Source organism: Antedon mediterranea, chromosome 4 (assembly GCF_964355755.1).
Source record: "Antedon mediterranea chromosome 4, ecAntMedi1.1, whole genome shotgun sequence".
NCBI classification, from domain to species: domain Eukaryota; kingdom Metazoa; phylum Echinodermata; class Crinoidea; order Comatulida; family Antedonidae; genus Antedon; species Antedon mediterranea.
In genome coordinates, this window is record NC_092673.1 from 21,570,859 (window position 1) to 21,578,135 (window position 7,277).

Consider the following 7,277-nt stretch of genomic DNA (forward strand, 5'->3'; position numbering starts at 1 on the left):
GACAAACGCGATGAATCCAAATCACATGAATGTTTCCTTGACATAAAACTATATTATGTCACATGTTCAAATAATGTAATGCAATTATTTAATCGGAACATGAACCAATTCACAGAGGGGGGAAGACAAATGGTCTATTAATGCATGGTATTCACAAATTATTTAGAAATGGTTAGGCAGGTTTATTCCAGAGGCTCTTCTATACCTAACTACGGTTTAAAATTGTGCCTATTGGCATTGCCATAAATCCCACCCTCACACACGTATAGAAAGTTGTACTTTCCATCTGGGCCTACTGTATAACTATATGAATGCAACAAAAGTAATAGGCGCCGTGTCATTTACATTTATTGCGCGCGTGCTTTTGGATAAGACTAATTATTTTAACACAAATTAAATTAAATATTATACTATATGTTTACACATCATCGCCTTACCGAACATTCCTGAAAAAATAGTATTAAGCATTTACTGATCACTCACACACGACCTTTTCAATACAACATATGGACGCTAAGCTGCAGCGATGGCAACATGTTCACAGGCTGAAAGCCGACGACAAGGGGGTGTCAACACTAACCGAGCTACGATGACATATACAACTCAATGTTACCGACGAACGAGTGGCAAAAAGCCAAACAATAACCTCGTAGCGAATTTGTGTTCATAACTGACACTTATACCACTATATTCCACCACCGATGAACAAAATAAATATTGCGAACGTTTAAAAAACAAAGTTAGTATCAACAAATATGGTAGGCCTACTGTATTTATTATTTTTGGAAAGAGGTTCACGCGAAAGTCGTTCATAATATTTTCGTTTTTAGAACATACATGCTTGCTTTCGAGGAAATATCAGCATGCTCTGTATTAATATGTATATGCCTACATAATATTTACAAGATTATATTTTTTACTTGTAAATGTTTTTATGTCGCTTGTATTGTTGAGGGACCCTCAAATCAGCTTCCGCTGGCTGGGTCACCCTCTTGAAAAATAAATAAATAGGCCTAAATTAAGAAACAACAAGAAACAACCCCGGTAATGTAATGCGCCGGTTCTCAAAACATGCACCAGCATTCGAATAAGTAATGTTTAAATACACGCTGATTAGCCCACATAGGGCCTAAAGACTAAAAAACAAAAATGAAAATCACTCCCGGTTAACTTCGTCATTTCAGTTCATCGGGAAGGGTCGATTAACTTTTGTTTATAACGTGGCCTAAAGCTCTGTTTACATTATCAAACTAATTTGACACAAAAAAGTGAGATTTTCCCAAATATGGTAGTGAACTGCCCAAATATGGTAGTGATATGACACCATCATGTCTTATATAGGCACATAACCTTTTTTTTGTCACATAAAGGTTGATAGTGTAGACAGAGCTTAAATTTTGAAACAAACAAAACAGGAAAAGAAAATCACGTCGGGTCGAGTTGCAAACCTTTACCATAAAAGTATTTAATTTTTGTTGAAAGAAATATCTTGAAGGTGAAATTCCATAGCAAAATATATTTAACTTGAATACATTAAAATCAAGTTAACAAATAACACAGGTCTGGGTGAATAAACTAAAAAAAAGGCGGTCGATCAGTATTTAATGATATTAAAAGATTTGATTTAATTTGAAAAGCAGACGTGCGATAATGATTAAAGGGGCTTGGTAGGCAGCTTAACCAATTACACCAGGGTATAAGCTGTCAGTTTTAATTTTGATTTGAATGATGCTTCACTTAGAAAATATTTTTTTGATACGTTAAAATTTGACGATTACATAATAATAAAATGAAGATGATAATAAAAATGATGATATATCATATCATTTATTGCGCCAAATTTCAAATAGATAAGACATAAAACAGTACTAAAGTAAATTAATGACGCAGGATCGCCTAAAAGTTATAAATAAAAATAATCGTCGAGAGGCTCTCCACATAGAAATACATAAAAGTTTTAATTAATTTTTGTTTAAACGTACAAAAGTATTAGGCCTATATAATTGTTTTAGTATAATATAAAGGTCTATCGTATGCAAAGTCAAAATGATTACGAAGGGTAGACCTACACACACACACCCTTTATACGCGGAATGCTAGCGTCTTGATGGTACCATAGCAGAATTTACGCCCCTGGTCAATTCTGTTACGGTAGACGGAACCAGCATAACAATAAAAATGCTGATGCAATTTTGATAAATGTTGCAAATTTAATAATTCAAATAACATAAATATAAAATATGTTACCTGGTCAGACGGATTAAAATGATGGGCGATAGCAGGGGGAGATTCAAGGGGGCCAAGCCGACCTGCCCCCCCCCCCCTCTAAATTTCACAAATTATAATGCAAAAGATAGGACATCAAAGTTCAGCACTGCATTTCACTACTTTTAGGCCTTCAGGCCCCCTATTTCAAATTCCTAGCTCCACTGGATAGGGCAGTTCCTATCAAAACAAAACATGAACTTACATTATCATCAGTAACAGTATTTCAACGCGAGCGTTATACTAACTTGTGTGTGTTTGATAATTTTATAGGACTAAATATTCATTAACTAAAGATATTACAATGACTAAGTCAATTCAATTTCGAATTATATTGCTATTCATTTCGGTAAATAGATATTTAAATTTTTCTGGTCTTCACAATTTTTGCCGCAAGAAAACAAACAAATTCTTATAACGATAATCAAATGGAACTCAAATACACATAGGCCTACATTTTAAAGCTAGGCTCCCACTAGGCACGTAACGCAAGTAATTTCAGTCCGTATGATCCGCTTGTGATTGGTCAAATTATTACCGTAGCGTTGCGCGTTTATTTAAAGGTCTGTCTACACTATCAAACTTTATGTGACAAAATCATCATGTCCATATATAGACATGATAATGTCATATCAGTACAATTTTTTGGGCACATCACACTTTTTTGTCAAACTAGTTTGACAAATGGACATGATGTCATATCACTACCATATTTGGGCACATCACATTTTTTTTGTTAAACCAGTTTGATAGTCTAGACAAACCTTTACAAGTGGAAACCCAGCTTTTGAATAAGTTTTATTTAGTTTTTAAACATTGTAAATATCACTTTTCAGATCAACGTGACTTTTATTTATATGGACTTTTGTTTGTAGAAGTCATAAGATACAAAACATATGCAATTTTACTACAGACATTTGTCCTACAGGTGTTCGTCGGCAATTTCGACAAATATAAACCGAGTATATTAAGATAAGAAATATTAAATAGTGTCTCATTTAAACAGCATCGCCTGATAAACTGAACTTTTCCCCTCAAAATAATACAGTGTGGTCGCTCTTTTTAGTGCTTGCTAGGTAGGTAGTGTTGGTTACATCGATAACACCGGTAGTAAAGAAACGCATACCATAGCTTGCATATTCATTCATTTAGGATAATTAATTAATAATTAAAAGTTATTAAAAGATTCAGGCCTTCGTTCGTGGTGTTGTTACTGTGTAAATAATGGATAAAAACATTGTCTAAATAAGCCTATATTTTTAATAGTAGATTCATTCATAAACTTTAAATTCACGGACGGAAACGTAAAAACCGAAACAATACAATTTAAAGTACCTGGATATATAAAAATAAAAAACAAGGTCTAGTCAGCAAGCGAAGCCAAAAGGAGTTCACAATCATACAACAGACCCTAAAATTTAACGATCTAACGCAAAGCAGTCGTTTTCCTAAGTTCATGATCATATGTTAATATGTCTACGTTCCTGTAGTAAAACAAATACACGTTTTCATGAATGGGGGTCTATAGCTACATGATACTTCCTACCGTCGTCCCCAAAGGCTTCGTCTATAGACACGTTTTGGTTGTAAATCACTTCAAACATAAAACTACGCCAGACTATTTCTTGGCTTGCACTATAAAATCGACCTACCTAACTTTGTTATTATTATCAGACCGACGTTTACTATGATGTTTACATACACGCTCAGTCACTCCATATTGAACACGCTTATTGGCAGCAGCAAAGTGGTGGGAAAAGTTCAATAGTTGTGAATTTAAAAAAAGAAACAGCTAAACTTTGGACACACTGTTTTTGTGGAAGTATGTTGTTTGCTTTCTTTATAACCATACATATTTCTGGATAAATACAATCCATCAGTAATGATACCAAGCTTTGGTGACGCGCGCGTCGGAATAATGATGATGATGTAACGCGCGCGTCGGAATAATGATGATGATGTAACGCGGGCGTCGGAATAATGATGATGATGTAACGCGCGCGTCGGAATAATGATGATGATGACGTAACGTGCGCGTCTTTTCAATGATTTTTATTGGACACAGTATTGTGTTATTGTATATTTGATTGTATTGTCTGAATAGGGTGTGGGTGGAAACACACATTTTCACGAGATTTAGGCATATACTCTCGAAGTACTTCAAATTGAAAACTAAACAGGAAATTCTTTTGGTCGTGGAAGATTAAAAACAAAGTGCAACAAATTTGCACTCTTATCAATATCATTAAAAAGTCTTATGGCTTTCGGAATAAAGGTCTTCTTATAACGTTCGATATTTGAATTATTATTTCTTATATTATGCGGAGTTTGGTTCTTACTTGGACGCAACGCAAGGACGTAGGCCCAATGAAATTAACAAATCACGACGCGATGGATTCAATTTCGTTGCGCCATGTGTCGTTGCGTTGCGCCCATGTGAGAACCAAACTCTCCTAGCTCGCATAGTATATTGCTAATTTTATTTTGAAATAATAAAACCGGATATATAGACGACGACGATGGCGCAGATAATTGTATATAATCAATCTCTTTAACTTTAGAAAGTGTTGCGAACTTTTAAATTTCATCGTTTCTCAGAAATAAACACCGTTCCCATAGGGAATCATTCTCTTATTTAATGTGTACCGATGGGTATATAGACTACAATAGATTCTTTCCGGTTTCTTAAAGATTTCCAATTCAATAAAGTGATTATTTTAATAGATCAAATTTCATTACAATCTGAATAACAATACAACAAAAGAGGAATACTTATTTAGGTGAATGACAAAAAAATATAAAGTATGCCATTGAACTTCTATTCTATCGGGACGTACCGACATGTATTCGGAAAAGATGAACTCGGTGATCTTTTGATGCGCGTATGTGGGCGCGTATGACGTACATTAGATTACGTCATCCGATAATAGGCCTAATATTTTTACTAACGGTACCAAAAATTGAAATATTTCTAACTCAATATTTAAAAATTGATTAGGAGTATGAATTGGGGAACAATGTACGTCATATAATATTAATATACTGTGCGCATGCGAAGACGGATTCTAGGTACAGACGACGCAAATAAGCTCCTTACTAATGTCTGACCATTCTAAACTGACAGTCATAACAGAACATAACGAAATATTTTTTATTATAAAAGCGAATTAGAGCAAAAGTTACCTTCAAGTTGCCGTAAAGATCGACTAATTAATTTCGTCAATATTTTGTTCCGAATAGTACAACTAAAATAAATATGAAAACTAATATTTGTATCTATGATTTATACAGTATTACTAAATTCGGTTACGGGCGAACGGAATATGTATTTCATTTGGAGTAGGATCCATTTTAGTAGGATATCCAGACAAAGTTCACGAGGAGTGATAAATAGGCCTACCACCGCTAATTAGGCCTAGGCCTTACTAATATTCGATATCGTTTGGAAGACATCATAATTTTTCAACACACCCTTCCTTCACGTCAGTCATACGTCATCAATTTGAGTGAATATGTGATAATTGACCAAAATGAATATTTTGCATGACCTAAAATGATGAAAGGTTAATGAATACTACTCAATCAAAAATGTCATTTAATCTAGTTTTGTATGTCCGGTTTAAAAAAATTTCAACAGGACCGTAGCCAGGATGTGTCATGGGACACCAAGTATTTGGGTCACGCTCCCCATCCCCCAGAAGGTATGAGTTATTCAAATTTTTCTATTTACGAATAACCTTTTGTACTGTGGGGCACGTATTTGGTTCAGAGAGATGAGGTGAGGGTATTTGGCATGTCGGGGATGGGGGTTCGCAGTCGGTTAAAGGGGTTCCGCTGTAAGTTTCGCCCGAACCATAAAACCCCCCTGGCTACGGGCCTGATTCAATACGGGTAGCGGGGCCCATCGTGTTGTAAGTGTTGTATCGTGTCGGATCGGATCGGATTGAATGCCAATTTTACACCGGTAATTTTTGATACCATAATCATTTCTGTGTTTAAAATGTCAATGAAAATAATATTTCGATTGAGATTAAAGTTTAAAATATATTTATTTAAGTTCTGCGCACCTGTAGCACGCACGCGCGTCCTAAAAGTGAGACAAAAATCAAACTATTTTGTTTTCTATGCGTGAGTTGACACCGATTGCAAATACAAACAGTATTTACCTGTGCGCTCTTCTTTTAGAGTGGCCTTGCTTGCCAGGTGTGCTAACTAAAGGTGTGTATATTAGGTATGTGATAAGCATTAATTGAGGTTAAACACCTTTGATGAGTTATGGTATCTTTGCCAACTAAGCACAATTTTTTTTCTAATATTAAAAAAAATCGATGGCTGTAAATCTATTTGAACATTGAATGTTTAATGTTACGTTGAATGTTTTAGGTTGCATTTCATCATTTTTCGCCGGGAAAAAAACACCGCCACAAATTAAAGTTTTGCGACTTTTTAAAGTTTGTATAGCAACAAGGGAATATAAAGTAGGCCAATTCTCTTTGCAGACTGGGTATTTACTAATACTGTGTAGTAATGTTCAAAATAATGTTTTAGCATGACGGTCCATCCATGTGAACTGTCTTAACCCAACCATCCGTCAATCAACATTACTAACGCCTCAACGAGCCTTGTTGTGACAATAATTAACCCCCATGGAATATATGTTGTGACATGTCTGACACTGGAATACGTTACTCGCTGTGTGGCGCGGTTAACCGCTCCTAACTACTATATACTGTACCAACATGACATAAAGTTTGAACAAGTTTGAAAAAATATAACCCGGATGCAGGTGATCGAAGGAGAACATGATTTGATGTTTGGTGGAAATAAGAATCTAATCTCTTAATTAACAACACGAGGTCTATAATAAGTATCAGTTAAGCATATACCTACTTAATGTCACTCCCCACGACATTTACAAATGTGCGTAGCTCACGTAACGGCTACGTTTATCATCAGTACTCTAAAGCGTGGTTCCCACTAGCGACGCAACGCAAGGACGTAACGCAACGCAA